The following is a 13,980-nucleotide window of genomic DNA, read 5'->3' on the forward strand; positions in this document are numbered from 1 at the left end:
GTAGAGGCTACTATACCACGTTTTGCACGTTAACAAAGGTAGGAAAAAGTAAATACATAGTTGTATTTTCTTGTATATAAGTACACACAGGAAACTAATAACAATGGTTACCCGAGAAAGGTGGAGTTGGGTAGCAACTAATTGGATGGGCAGCAGGAGTTGGAGCAATAACTCTCTTACTTGTATATTTTTTGTATGTTTTACTTGAGAACCATGTGAATGTATTACTTTTCAAAAACTTTAATGAAATAATAGTAGCATAAGGACTTTACTTAGAATTATGGAAGTGAATATCAGAGGAAAGAACGTAGTGAAAGTGGCTGTATCCAGGGAGTGGAATTTGGCGAGAGGGATTGCTGTTTTCCATTTAGTACTATACCATTTTGCAACTACTTGTCTGCATTACATTGATTTAAAAATATTGAGGAAAATTCCGCAACGTGGACTAGGACCGATGTTCCTGCGGCCACAACGTAGAATATTAACCACCATAGGATCATAGGGCCACAAAGTTCGTGACAACGACTCTTCTTGCTTCCCTACTTTTGTCGTGAATAGATTGAAACTATTCGGCTGCTTTGCTGTTGGGCAGCTACAGGTCTCCATCCTTCTCTGTCATCTCCTCTCTGTCCCTCCCTCCCCACTGCTCCCCTCCTCGGGAGCCGGCCTCGCCTCTGCACAGCCTGCCGACAGGGCTGCTGCCCGGCCTCGCCTCCCCTCGCTCCCCCACTTGCTCGCCCTTGGCCATGGGGGCCCCGCCGCCTCCTCCGCCCCCGCCCACCGCCCCTGCGGGCTCCGCTGGCGGGATCGAGCGGCGCAGGCGGTTGGCTGGAAGAGCAAAGCCCGGGAAGCGCCGCGCAGGCGCCCACGGGACGCGCAGCTCCCTACGGCCCCCGCGGGCTCGGGGAGGGGCTGGGGGGCTCTGGCTTCTGAGGAGTGGAGGGGCCGGCGGCCGTCGCAGCGTCGGAGCCACCCAGGGCCCGGGTGTCCCACGTGTGGCCCCAACCCGTCCAATTCCCGAAGCCTTGGCGCCTGCGCGTTTGTTCTGCGGAGACAAGCGGCACCGCCTGGTGGTTAGTGAATGCTCGGGAGCCATTGCGAGGAGGAAGCCGGCGTGTAGGCGTCTCTGTGGCGCAATCGGTGAGCGCGTTCGGCTGTTAACCGAAAGGTTGGTGGTTCAAGCCCACCCAGGGACGGCGGCTGCCAGCTTGTTTTAAAATGTGAGGCGTTTGCTCTCCATTCCCCATGGCATAATCCCCTACACGCCTACAGGCCCGTTCCCTCTCCTCTGTGTCTAACCCTCAGCGGGAGGGCGTGTAAGCAAGGCATCTCCCCTTGCTCTCACGGGAGCCATTGACGACAAACTTGGTGTCTTCTTAGGAACCTTTTATTCTTACTGACTGTGCGTTGTTTTTTGTTGTTGTTTTTTGTTTGTTTATTTTGTTTGTTTTACCAAGGCAATGCTTCTTTGTTGTTGTTTTTTGTTTGTTTATTTTGTTTGTTTTACCAAGGCAATGCTTCTCTAATCTGATTGTATTATTAATTCCTTTGTGTTTTTCTCCTTTCTTTTTTCAGCAAAAATTATCAAGTCATTTCTTATAGGTTGAATTGGGGATGTTTCCTTTTGTTTTCTTCACAGCAGACATGCACTTAAGAGTGGGGCAACTAAGTATATATGTGTGTGTGTGTGTGTGTATATATATATATATATATATATATTTTTTTTTAAATTTTCCCAGGACCTTGTACATGGGAAGCAGTCGCTCAACCACTCCAGTTACATGAATTCCCCTATTTTTTTTTTTTAATTAGAGAAGTTGTGAGCTTACCAAACAGTCATGCAGAATTTCCTTACATTACCCCTCCATCAACACCTTCATTGTTGTGGAACATTTGTTATCAATTACGAAAAACCTTCATCAAAACATTACTACTCCTTTCCAGTGGCAGCTTCTTAGTCCCGAGCACAAGGGCAGCTCCGTGTTCTCCTTTAGGGACTGTCTTACTCACGGGCCTGCTCAGAGTGTGTGCTCAAGGCACATCTGTTAATTTTTCAGTTACCAAACCAATCAAAGGAAAGCTGTTGAGGTCTATCTATAATAACGTGTCCCTCCACCCTTCACGAAGGGATAAGAAGTGATTCCGCAGCATCTCCAGAGCGCTGCCTCCTGGAGATGAGCTTCCCCTAAGGGCCACCGATCAGTTCCAGACTAGGCTCTTGAGGCCTTTGATGCACAGCACCTCAGAAATCTATTCAAACAGGAGACAAGCTCGGGGCATGAGTGTATTAGTCGGGGTTCTCTAGAGAAACAGAATCAACAGGAGATATCTGTAAATAGTGTGAGATTTTATAAGAGTCTCTCACAGGGACGGTGGGGATGCACGAGTCCAGGTTCTCCAGGCAGGCGGCAAACCAGGGGCTCCTATGGAAGTCCTTGGGCTATTAACTGTGGGCTATTGGGCTGTTAACTAAATATTTGGTGGTGTAACCCCCCTAGAATGACCAGCTTCCTTTTGAGTCTTTTCAGGTAGATTCTCTATACTGTTGGATTTCTTTCTTGTTGTCATTGAGCAATGTACTCATCCTTTTTGTCCTTATCACTTAAATCAGATGAAATAAGCCCTACTGAGCAAAATCTCAGTTGACATGACATGAAGGTTCTCCCCTGGAGATTTGAAAATTAGAGGTGAACTTTGTCCTCAAATAAATTTCTTGTATTGCCAGATTTGTCTCTGTGTAACCAGGTCTTCTTGGAAAGCAGACATTCTATGCTCAAAACCTGGCTGCAACGCTTGCTTATCTCAGTGAACTTTGGAGTTCAACAATACAGCAGATGTCTTATATTTCTTACATTTTCTCACAAGACCCATCAGAGAAGAGTTTATTAAAGTCTTTCAGCAAAAAAGATGATTTTATCCAATATCTGGACAGTTGTCACTACCCTTTTCTGAATAGAGTGCTATCAGCTGTGTCGAAATTTAGGACTTGTACAAACAAAATTCATCGCATTACATACCAGAAACAATCCTACAAAAGAACAAGGAGCGTGCTTTATCCCCATGAGACCTCGGCAGCCCATAGGCCCATGCTTAAAGGCCATTGTCTTCTCCTGGAAGTCAGGACCAGGATTTTCCCATCCTGGATTCAAAATCTCGCATCTCAGTCAGGATTCCCAATTCCAAAACAAAGCACTTGATGAAAGTTTCATCCCTTGGACACTGGAGCTCCTACATAGGTCTGCGGCATGAGAGAGTGCTCCCTGCAAGTCAGGAGCCCTGGAGAGCCCCCAGCCCCACTATCCTTCTCTTTCATTGCATTCGCCTTGACAGGTAATTCCTCTCAAGCCACTTAGTTTCCAGGTCTCTTTGCTACCTTGCCCCCAGAAATAGGCCTCTGGCTCCTGCCACTTTCTTTTGTTCTCTTTGGGCAAATCTTAAGTCTAGTATTTGAGTCAGGCCCTCATGTTTCTACCGGTTCCATAGCCAAGGCTCAAGTTCTCATGGCGTTGGGCTGTTTTAAAATGGTGAACATTCACCCCAAGTCAGTCCTCGATTACACGCTTGCATTGGACAGAAGACCAGGCCATGAGACCAAATACTAACTGCTTGCATCACGGGATCACCTCCTAGTTCAGCACCCATGTCCAGGCCACACGTGTTGTGCTCTAGGTTTTCCTTTTCTTTTTCTTATCTCCTTCCTTCCTTCCTTCCTCCTTCCTTTCCTTCTTTCTTTGGTATGTCTTACGATCATTTCTTTTACTATAGAGATGATGATATCCTCTGCAAGCCACAGTTGTGCTTCTTCCCTTTCACATACCTGTCCTTGTATTTCCTTGCCTTTTACTTTTAGCTGACCTAGAGGTTATCAGGAGAGAAATTTTACCTAGAATTAAGGAAAGTGTTAAAAACAGAGAAGCATCCTTAAATTTAAGTAACCACTTTATTTCCTTAGAATCAGTTGGTTCTTTACACAGAAACGTTTCCCAGACAGAATTCAGGCAGAAACAGTCCCCATGTGTGAAAGATCTTCATGTATCCCTTTTCTGAAGGGTTTCTCTGGAAGTGAAAGAAAAAAACAAATGAAACACCAATAGTATCCTTGGACTACACTGAAATCATGAAAATAGATCCTCAGTTCCTCTCCGACAATTGTATCACGTCAGGAAGTCTGACTGCTTTTTCACAGCCTGGAGCCTGGACCAAGGCCAGGTGAAGACAGACCTAGCACAATTATCACAGTGCAGTCACTACCTGACAGCACCTATCCAGAGAATTCTAGAAAGCTCCTAGGGAATTTTCCCTCACCTTGGATCAGTTTTCCAAGTGCTTCCTTTGCTCTCCTACCACAGGAGAGCTTCACTAACTTTCTTTTGGGTAAGGATACTTGGCACACAGAGCCAGGCAGGAGCAGGGAGGGCAGCTGCACTTCCCGGAAGAATCTCTCCCTGCATGGGTAGCTCTGCGGCTCAGGCAAGCAAGGTACGTGCCTGCCCACCAAGCAGCCAGGATCAGTGCTGGGGGAACAACAAACTAATCCTGTCCATAGCATATCATGGCTGACCTGGCCAGTGGGCTTTGAGGGAAATCTGAATAAAGCTCTGCCTGAAAGTTCTCTACAGACTGAACAGAATGGGTGTTAGTCTGCCATCCATTTGGCAATACGGCAATAAGGTATAGCCTGGTATCCACTATGACTCAGAGTAATCGAATCATGTTTGGCACTTAGTACTTAGTAGAGTCCAAGTAGTAATTGATCTCCTCCCCTACTCCTTGTAAAAAGCATCCCACACAACCCCCTTGTGAGTTATACCACAATTTCTTTATCTATCTTCTGTTAATGGACAACTGAATTGTGTATAATGCTGCAGTAGTATTGGCATATCTTCCTGAATCTCTGCTTTCTGTTCTTTTGGGTGTATACCTAAGAGTGGAATAGTTGAGACACATGATAATTCTATGACTCATTTCTTCAGGAACCACAAACCTGTTCCTCCCAGCGGTGGCACCCTGTTCCATGTCCACAAATGATGCATGAATTTTCCAAAATATCCCATCCCTCACCAAAACTTGTTATTTCCTGTTTTTCTGGTAATAGCCATCTTTGTGGGTGTGACATGGTTTCTCACTGTCGAGCATCTTTTCATGTGCTTGCTGGCTATTTGTATATCTTCTATGGAAAAATGTCTATTCAAGTTCTTTGCCCATGTTTGTTTGTTTGTTTTTAAAGATTTATGTTATTTATTTATTTCTCCTCACTCCCTCGTTGTTTGCAGTTGCCGTGTCTGTTATTCTTCTTTCTTTCTTTAGGAGGCACTGGGAATTGGATCACGTACCTCCCATGTGGTAGGTGGGAGCTCAATTACTTGAGCCACATCCCCTTCCCTGCCCGTGTTTTAATTGAGTTGCCTTCTTGTTGAGTTGCAGGAGTTCTTTATATAATCTGGCCATTAAGCCCCCCTATCGGTTATATGGTTTGCAAATATTTTCTTCCATTCTAGAAGTTGTCTATTCACTTCCTTGATAATGTCCTTTGATGCACAAAAGTTGTCCGTTTTCATGAAATCCAGTTTATCTATTTTGTGGATCATGCTTTTCATGCCATATCTAAGAATCCATTGCCAAAGATAAGTACTACATATTTTTCTTTATGTGTTCTTCTACAAGCTTTATGATTTTCACTCTTATATATAGGCATGTCATTTATCCATTTTGAGTTACTTTGTGTATATGGTGAGAGGTCAGGGTCAAAATTCATTCTTCTGCGTGTGGATTTCCACTTTTCAGCACCATCTGCCGAGAGACTGTTCTTTTCCTCAGAGATTGCACTGGGACCCTGGTAAAAAGTCAACTGCCATATCTGGTTGGGTTTATTTCTGGACTCTCAATTCTATTCCAGTATCTTATGCCAGTGCCACACTGTTTTAATTGCTGTCTGTGGTAAAATTTGAAATCAGGAAGTGTGAGTCCTCCAGCTTTATTCTTCTCTTTCGAGATTGTTTTGTCTATTTGGAGGCTGTTATGATTCCATATGAATTTGAAGACTGACTTTTCCATTTCTGCCAAAAAGGCTGCTGGAATTTTGATAGGGATTGCATTGAATGTATAGATCGCTTTGGGTTGTATGAACATCTTTAATGATATTAACGCTTCCAAACCATGAACAGAGGTTGTCTTGCCATTTGCTTAGATTTTCTTTAACTCCTTTCAGCAATGTTTATGGAGGTTCCTGCTCTGCCACCTTCCCACAATCCTCCAGTCTACTGACTCTGTAATGGAGGATCAGGGTTCATCCACGTTGCAGGATGGTCCAAGGAACCAGTTTTCCAGATGCCTGACTGCTAATATGGGGAGAAGAATCAATAAAATCATGTGTGACAGTTTGAAGCTGGGTGGGTCCCAGAAGATCATGGTCTTTTTTTCTTTTTACTTTCTTTCTTTTAATTTGGAACACTACACAAACTCACGTGTCATCCTTGCACAGGGGCTACGCTAATCTCTGTATCGCTCCAATTCCAGCACATGTGCTGCCAAAGCAAGCAGAGCGCATGGTCTTAAAGCCAGTGCATTCCTGTGTGTGTGAAACCGTGTGCAGATGGGGCTTCCTGAGTAGATGCAGTTAGGCATCTTCCTTTTTTTTAACAAATCAATATTATTGATACATATTAATAAAGCATGCAATTCATCCCAAGTGCACAATCAATGGTATTTGGTATAATCACATAGTTGTGTGTTCATCACTTCAATCATTTTTAGAGCATTTTGATAATTTCAATAATAATAATGATGATAAAATAAAAAAAAGACAAATAACGAGAAAATCCCTCCCCTCTCATTCTCTCTATGCCTCCCCCACTGTACATAGCTGCTGTCTCTGGCTATTGTATCCACATGTGTAACCAATGGCTTTTGGTATAATCACAGAGTTGTACGTTCATCATGGGATCTTCCTTTTGATTAGATCACTTCAGTAGGGCCTGACCCAGGGTGGGTCTTAATTCTCTGACTGGAATCCTTTAGAAACAGTGGCATAAAGAGTCAAACTGACAGAGTGAAGCCTCCAGAAGTTGACATGAAAGAACAGAGAAAAGGCACTGACAGCAGCGGAAGGCAGAACCAGCAGCAAGGCCCAGAGGAGAGGGGAGGGAGGAGCCCACAGCTCCTGACGCCCTGCTGTGTCCTGATCGCCCCAGCTGAGCTCAGGGAGAAGTGAGCCTGTGGGGAAGCCGCAGGTCGCAGAGCTGCCACTGCACCTTCCCATGGGGCAGGAGCCCAGGATTGTCAGCAGCTGGCCTTCAGGGAGCGTCCCCCAAGCCATGATCCGGATGTTTACACAGATTCAGAACTGCAAGCTTTTACACTAATAAATTCTCATTTTAAAGCCAAGTCATTTCTGGTATATTGCATTGGCAGCCTTTAGCAAAATAAAATACCGATAACACTCCTAATTTGTTCTAAGGAATACTGAGGATCCTTGTTGCTGTAATCACAAGCAGAAACAAATCACTTCGTTGGCGGCGGTAGGCGCTGAAGGAGGGACACCGCCTGCTCTGGGGTGAGCACGTCCCTAGGCGGCACCGTAGGAGGCGGCCGAGCTGGGGCAGGCGTCCTCCTTCACCCTCCCAGGCGGCGGCCGCGGCTGGACAGGAATAATGTGTCTGTGGTCTTGGACGTGAAGTAATTAGTCCCCTGTTGCTGTGAACTTGGGGTCAGGGACTGACGTTGTGGAAGGATGGACCTAATGAACCGGCAGGCAAGCGACATTAACAGTGCAGCCACTGCTTCTGAGAAAAGTAGCAGCTCTGAATCATTAAGGACGAAGGTCCTGAACTGAAGAAAAGCTTTGATGGTGTGGTATTTGATGTTCTTGAGGTTACACCAGAGAATATGCGGGTCAGATGACACTAATGGATGTTCCAACACTTAAAGTCATCCAACCAGATTCCCAAGAAATCATCAAGACTCCTTTAAACCTGGCAGCATCAACAAGACCTTGTCATCTGACAGAAAAATGTTTTCTAATTTATTATGAACTATATAAGATATACAAAAAGGCATAGGGAACCACTGACTTGTATACTTAAAAGTGGTTATAATGGCAAATTTCATGTTACATGCATTTTACCTAAAAAAGAAAAAAGATGAAGAATACTAAGGTAAAATGCCTGTACTTAACCAGTGCTGTCGAAGCTCCCACATTTGCCTCTCTTCACTCCTCCCGCCAAGGTATCCACTGCCTAATATCAATTTATATCATTACTGTGTATTTGCTTAAGTTTTTCTATAAGTATATGAATCCATAAACATGATGTGCTATTGCAGGTTTTACATTTTTACATAAATGGTATTCTATTGTTTTTGTCTTAAGCTTGTTTTTTATGTTCGACCTTGATGACTAACATGTATGCGTATATATTATGATGAATGCACTCTTGTGCATTAATTTCTGTAGCTATTTGGTATTTTAGTTTATGATTTATTTTCTTGCTCTCCTGCTGCCAGACATTACAGTGAATGAATAGTTTAATCAAAGCTGTATTTAAATTTTTAAAAAATTTTTATTGTGATAACATATATACCACAGAAAATTTCCCATTTTTGTCACTTTCCAGTATTTGAAAATTCTTATTTATGTTTTCTTCAGTTCAAAGCATAGAATTACAGGGCTGTAGAGCACAAACATTTTAAAATTTATTAAATATGTCTTATTTTCCAAAATAGTTTTATAGATATCTTTATTTATTGTGCTCAAATCTTTCAATTGATAAATTTAATAAAAGATTATTTAAGCCATAAAAAAGAAACAAATCACTTTATAATAATGATATTGATAGTTTCCTCAGAGCATTACTCTGTGATCAGCCTAGTTATTAGCTGCTTTACCATGTAAAAACACACTCAGTCCACATAACAGCCCTGTCAGTCAGTGTTGCTCATTACACCACTTGCTGCAGGTAAGAACACTGAAGGACTGACAGCCTGAGCTCAGCCTCCCAAAGGCCCCGCCTCTACAATGGTGAGAGCAGGCTCAGGCCCAGGCGCTTTTCCTCCTGAGCCCCTGCCTCAGCCATCACGCTCAGGGGTAACTGAGAAGAACCCACACAGATTCTCATTCTTCCTTCTGGTTTTACCTCAAAGGTTTCTAAGAGAATACAGAGATTAAAAATAAGACCTGCTGTAGGGGAGCGATGTAGCTCAAGCAGTTGAGTGCCCTCCTCCCACACGGGAAGTCCCGGGTTGGGTTCCCAGTGTCTCCTGAAAAAGCAAGCAATAAGCAAGAGCCAGCACTCAACCACTGAGCCACATCGGCTTTCCACATATGAGATCCCAGTTTCAATCTCATGAATCTAAAAAAAAAAAAAAAAAAACAACACCCTACCAAATGTTCAGAAGTAATAATGAAATAAAGCAGGAGAGGGGAAAGAGGAAACAAAACTATTTAGGCTTCCCCAGACATACTCCAGGGCTCCAGGGACGATGCAATCACAACTCCCAAGGAGAAGTGTTTGTGGACCTTGATTCTTCTTACTGGACTGGACAAGGGAGCTCCCTAGAGGGGCTCACAGGGAAGGTCGGCAGGACCTTTAGTGGTCAAGGCATGGAGGGGACTGCTGTGCAGGAGGGAGTTCTCCTGGAGTAATGAGAGGAGGGTAGCTTGTAGAAAGAACACTGTCATGTTTTTCAAGTTCATGAATTATCATAGCACTTTTGTATTTGACCATCTTCATGGTAAAGATGACCACAAATGGCTAATATTTTCTTTACATTGATTATAGAGAAAATTTACTTCAAAATTAATTTTGTATCAGTGCAAGTGAAATGCCCATTTGAATTTTTGTAACAAGGATGATGTAATTGTAAAAATAAAGACAAAGGAAACAAGTCAGTATTATTATAGCATAACACTTTAAAGTCTTTCAAACAAAATGATCATCTTACGAACTGGCACAAAGTGCACTAGGCAATTTAGTGCTCTGAGGAGCATTAAAATGCAAATTTGGACTTACGTTACAGAGCTAGTATGTGAAACAGCCAAGGTCAAGCCCAGGTCTATTGGGTGACAAACCCCCAAAATTAATGTTTTGTTTTAAAATTTAAAATAGATGTTTAGGAGGAGTGAATGAGAATAATGTAATGGACTTATATACTTGGAGAGGGAGATGAGAGAACATTTCCTCAAGTCTCTGGTTAGAGCAAGTTGGGGTCTGTGATGGTTATGTACTGTCTCAACTCAGCCACGGAATGGTGCCCAGTTTGGTCAAACAAGCACTGGGCTAACTGTAATACAAGGGCATTTTTGGACTTTAGTCACCATTGACTTTACTGCAGTGGTAAATCACAGATAGCTGGTTACAATTACATCAATCAGGGAGATTGCCACCAGCAATGAGTGATGCTTTATCCAGTCAGTTGAATGCCTTAAAAGGGGGAGTGATTCCAGCATTGAGTGACAATTTCCCAGCTCATCTTTGGAAAGCCAACGTCTCCCAAAACTCATCAAGAATCTTCACTGGGGTTTCATCAGATCTCCTGGTTGCAACCTGCCTGCGGAACCTGGACTTGTGTATTCCCACGGTCACGTGAGAGACTCTTACAAAATCACATACTATTGACAGATCTCATGTTGATTCTGTTTCCCTAGAGAACTGTGACTAATAGAGGGTCTTTGCTGGGGAGACAGAGAAGAGAAGCACTAACAGAGCCCATGAGCTTCCACAGCTTTCCTCGAGGCCTGTGCAGTGCCAGCCTTCACAGTGACAATGCTGAGGCTGGAATAATCCATATAAGAAGCTATGGTTCTGCACAGTTCACCACTACCCCACAATTGCCAGGGAAATAGAAATTTATTGGCAAGAGAAAATACTTAGTTCCTCCTCTCAGCCACAGGTCAAGAACCCCCTGGACATCAGTACAGGCCTAGGAGCTGCTGGTACTAGGGATGAACTAAATGCTCCAGAGCGAGTCTAATGCTTTGCAAGACTTTGGGACCTTCAAATAAAAAATATTATGTGCCACTGACTGCACTAATGAGTGAGCTAGACCTGCATTTTCCAACACAGTGGCCACTAGACATGTGGTTATTGAGCACTTGAAATGTGACTAATATGATGAAGAAATTAATTTTTAAATTCATTGAATTTTAATGGATTTTAATTTAAAGTCACATATAGTTTGAAGATGCAGTACAGAAAAACACCAATTAGAGAATAACCCTTATACAAAAATTTGTCTGCTTTATTTTCATATAGCAATAAACAGATTGAATAAGATCCCACATTTAATAACAATTCTGAGTGACTTTCTCCACCTGAATGCCAGTTCCGCCCCAAGGTAGCCATCTCCCCTGCTGTTTCTCCTTCCTCATCATATCTTCTCATCTTCACCAAGGGCTTGGGGGTCTCAACCAGTCATGTTGTCTTAGTTGCAGCCTCAGCTGTGCTGGCTTCTCTCTTTTCCTCCCAAGTTTGACTGATCTCACTGTAATGCTTTTCTTGTCCAAATGTGAAGTGCTGTACATTGCAGGAATTTCCCTGTTTTTGAAGGCACCTGGGGTAAGTGAGTGGAAGTCCAGGCTCTGGTGATGGTATAGCTCACAATGGGCTAGACAATATTTGTGTGAATTAGATAATATGTTTAAGACAATTGTGTCAGAATTTTTGCTTGATCCCCAAGCCAAGAAGTGCTGTTTACTGAGTTGTGCAAAGTTGATTTCTCTGTTGCATAGGCAAGACTGCAGAATAAGAATGGAAGCCAGAAAAAACAATGGCCTTGAGGACTGGGGAGGAACAATTTTGAAGTAGATTTTGAACGGTGGTGGAGGGCTCTCGTCCTTCATCAGGAGCCAAATGGCAGCACCCAGAGACTCTCTGGGGCCTCAGGGGCTTCAACGATGTGTGCCACTTCCCTTCCTGAAAGGGAAAGGGCACCCTGGTACAAGCAGAACACAACTGGTCCCCACGCCCCTCAGGGGTAAAGTCCAGGGGCCAAAATACAGAACCAAAGAATTTAGACACAGAAAGTACTAGATTGGGCTTGTAGACCATACACTGATTGGGTGCAGGTTTTATTAAAAGATGAAGATGGGTTTGTCTTCCAGTGATTCCAGGGTTACATTTTGCAGGGAGTGTCTCCACCCCAGAATATATTTTAAAGCTTTCTATGATTTGCATATAGAGGTTAATAGGAAAATTTTGTTTAAATAATAATAAATAAGAGACATCAATGAGTTATTTCACAAGGTTACGCTCAAAAAAAAAAGGGAAACACTCCTTAGAATTTTGTCATTAAACAAAGACAAAAATAGGATTTTAATAAGAAGAAGGGACAATTACCGGAAGTTGTATGTCCTCCCACGGCCCACTGGATGGAACATGGGAGAGTGTGGGCTATGGTGTGGACCATTGGCCATGGGTACAGTGATGCTCAGAGATGTACTCACCAAATGCAATGGATGTGTCATGATGATGGGGGAGAGTGTTACTGTGAGGGGAGTGGTGGGGTGGGGGCGGTGGGGGTGAATGGGGACCTCATATTTTTTGAATGTAATATTTTTTTAAAAAATGAAAAAAAAAAAAAGAAGCAGAGGGAAATGGATGTGACTCAAGCAATTGGACTCCCATCTACCATATTGGAGGTCCAGGGTTCAATACCCAGGGCCTCCTGGTGAAGGCAAGCTGGCCCATGTGGCAAGCTGGCGTGCATGGGGTACTGCCCCATCTGGGAATGCTGGCCCGCATAGAGAGCTGGCACAGCAAGATGATGCAACAAAAAGAGATACAGAGGAGAGATAATAAGAGAGGGAGCAGACCAGGGAGCCAAGGTGGTGCAAGAGAATGATTGCCTCTCCCAGTCTGGAAGGTCCCAGGATCAGTTCCCGGATCTGCCTAAGGAGAAGACAAATAGACACATAGGCTCGTAGAGCGAGTGGGCACAGAGAGCAGACAATGGAGGGAGGGGGGATAAATATACAAACAAATAAATCTTTTTTAAAAACCTTTTAAAAATAAAAAGGCAGAAAAAAGGAAAAAAAACCCACGTCTGGAAATGGAGAGCTTTGTTTTTTCCTTTTCTTGGAAAATTTAAGAGCTGAAAGTTGTCAAACAACTAGTTTGGAAGTTTAATCTGGTGCAGTGGGCTAACATATTAGGAAAACAGCTTTGGCTGTTTATGGCTCCCTCAAGAGGTTTTTGGAAGTTTTGCTGTGGTGGCTTTTTTTGTGTAATATCTAATGTGTCCTTTCATTGTCACCTCTATGTTAGTTAAGCCAGGAGTGCACCATTTTCCTCATCAGTATTTCTCAATTCTAACCCCCACTTTTGGATCATTATTGCTCTTCTTTCTAATTGTCACTGTTGTTTTTTTTAAAGACAAAACAAAATTACTCTTAAAACAACAAATTTGACCATGAGCACCTCAGTCTCCTGGACTCAGCATTAACAGTTGGGTGTCATCTTGAGATAGTGGTTGTGAGGAACATAGGGGTAACATGACATCAGCTGGCAGAGGAAGGCCAAAAGTATGAGGACAGCAGAATGGCACATAAACGCAGGTATGTGTGTAGGGAGTGGGTGGAGCTCCGCGGTTGAGTGCCTGCTTCCCACGTACAAGTTCCTCACTTCATCGTCATCACTCTAGTAATAACCAAGTGGTTTTAATATTTTTAATGAGGTACAACAAATTTAAAGTACACAGAGTGGATGTAGCTCAGTGGTTGAGTGCCTTCTTCACATGTGTGAGGTTCTGGGTTCATTCCCCAGTACCTCCTAAATATGCTCATATATAAAACGTGGGACCTCGTATAAGCAAAGCAGGTGCTTAACCATTGAGCTACACCTGCCCCCACACACAATTAATATTTTGAACATCTTTTGTATCTTAGCCTAGGCCTTACAAGGAGAATAGATATCAACACCACTCTAGTAAGAACCAAGCGGCTTTAAATTTTTATGAGGTATAACAAATATAAAGCACTCAGAGTGCACA

General features: G+C 43.2%; 1 non-coding gene and 1 pseudogene across 1 annotated transcript; one reads left to right on the forward strand and one right to left on the reverse strand.

The window, feature by feature from the left end:
* Positions 1-1,122: 1,122 nt before the first annotated feature.
* Positions 1,123-1,196, forward strand: TRNAN-GUU (transfer RNA asparagine (anticodon GUU)). Its single transcript has one exon. It is a non-coding gene; the product is annotated as a tRNA-Asn (tRNA).
* Positions 1,197-6,436: 5,240 nt separating this feature from the next.
* On the reverse strand, positions 6,437-6,536 carry LOC111765137 (U6 spliceosomal RNA; annotated as a pseudogene).
* Positions 6,537-13,980: the final 7,444 nt, after the last annotated feature.

Source organism: Dasypus novemcinctus, chromosome 13 (assembly GCF_030445035.2).
Source record: "Dasypus novemcinctus isolate mDasNov1 chromosome 13, mDasNov1.1.hap2, whole genome shotgun sequence".
NCBI lineage: Eukaryota > Metazoa > Chordata > Mammalia > Cingulata > Dasypodidae > Dasypus > Dasypus novemcinctus.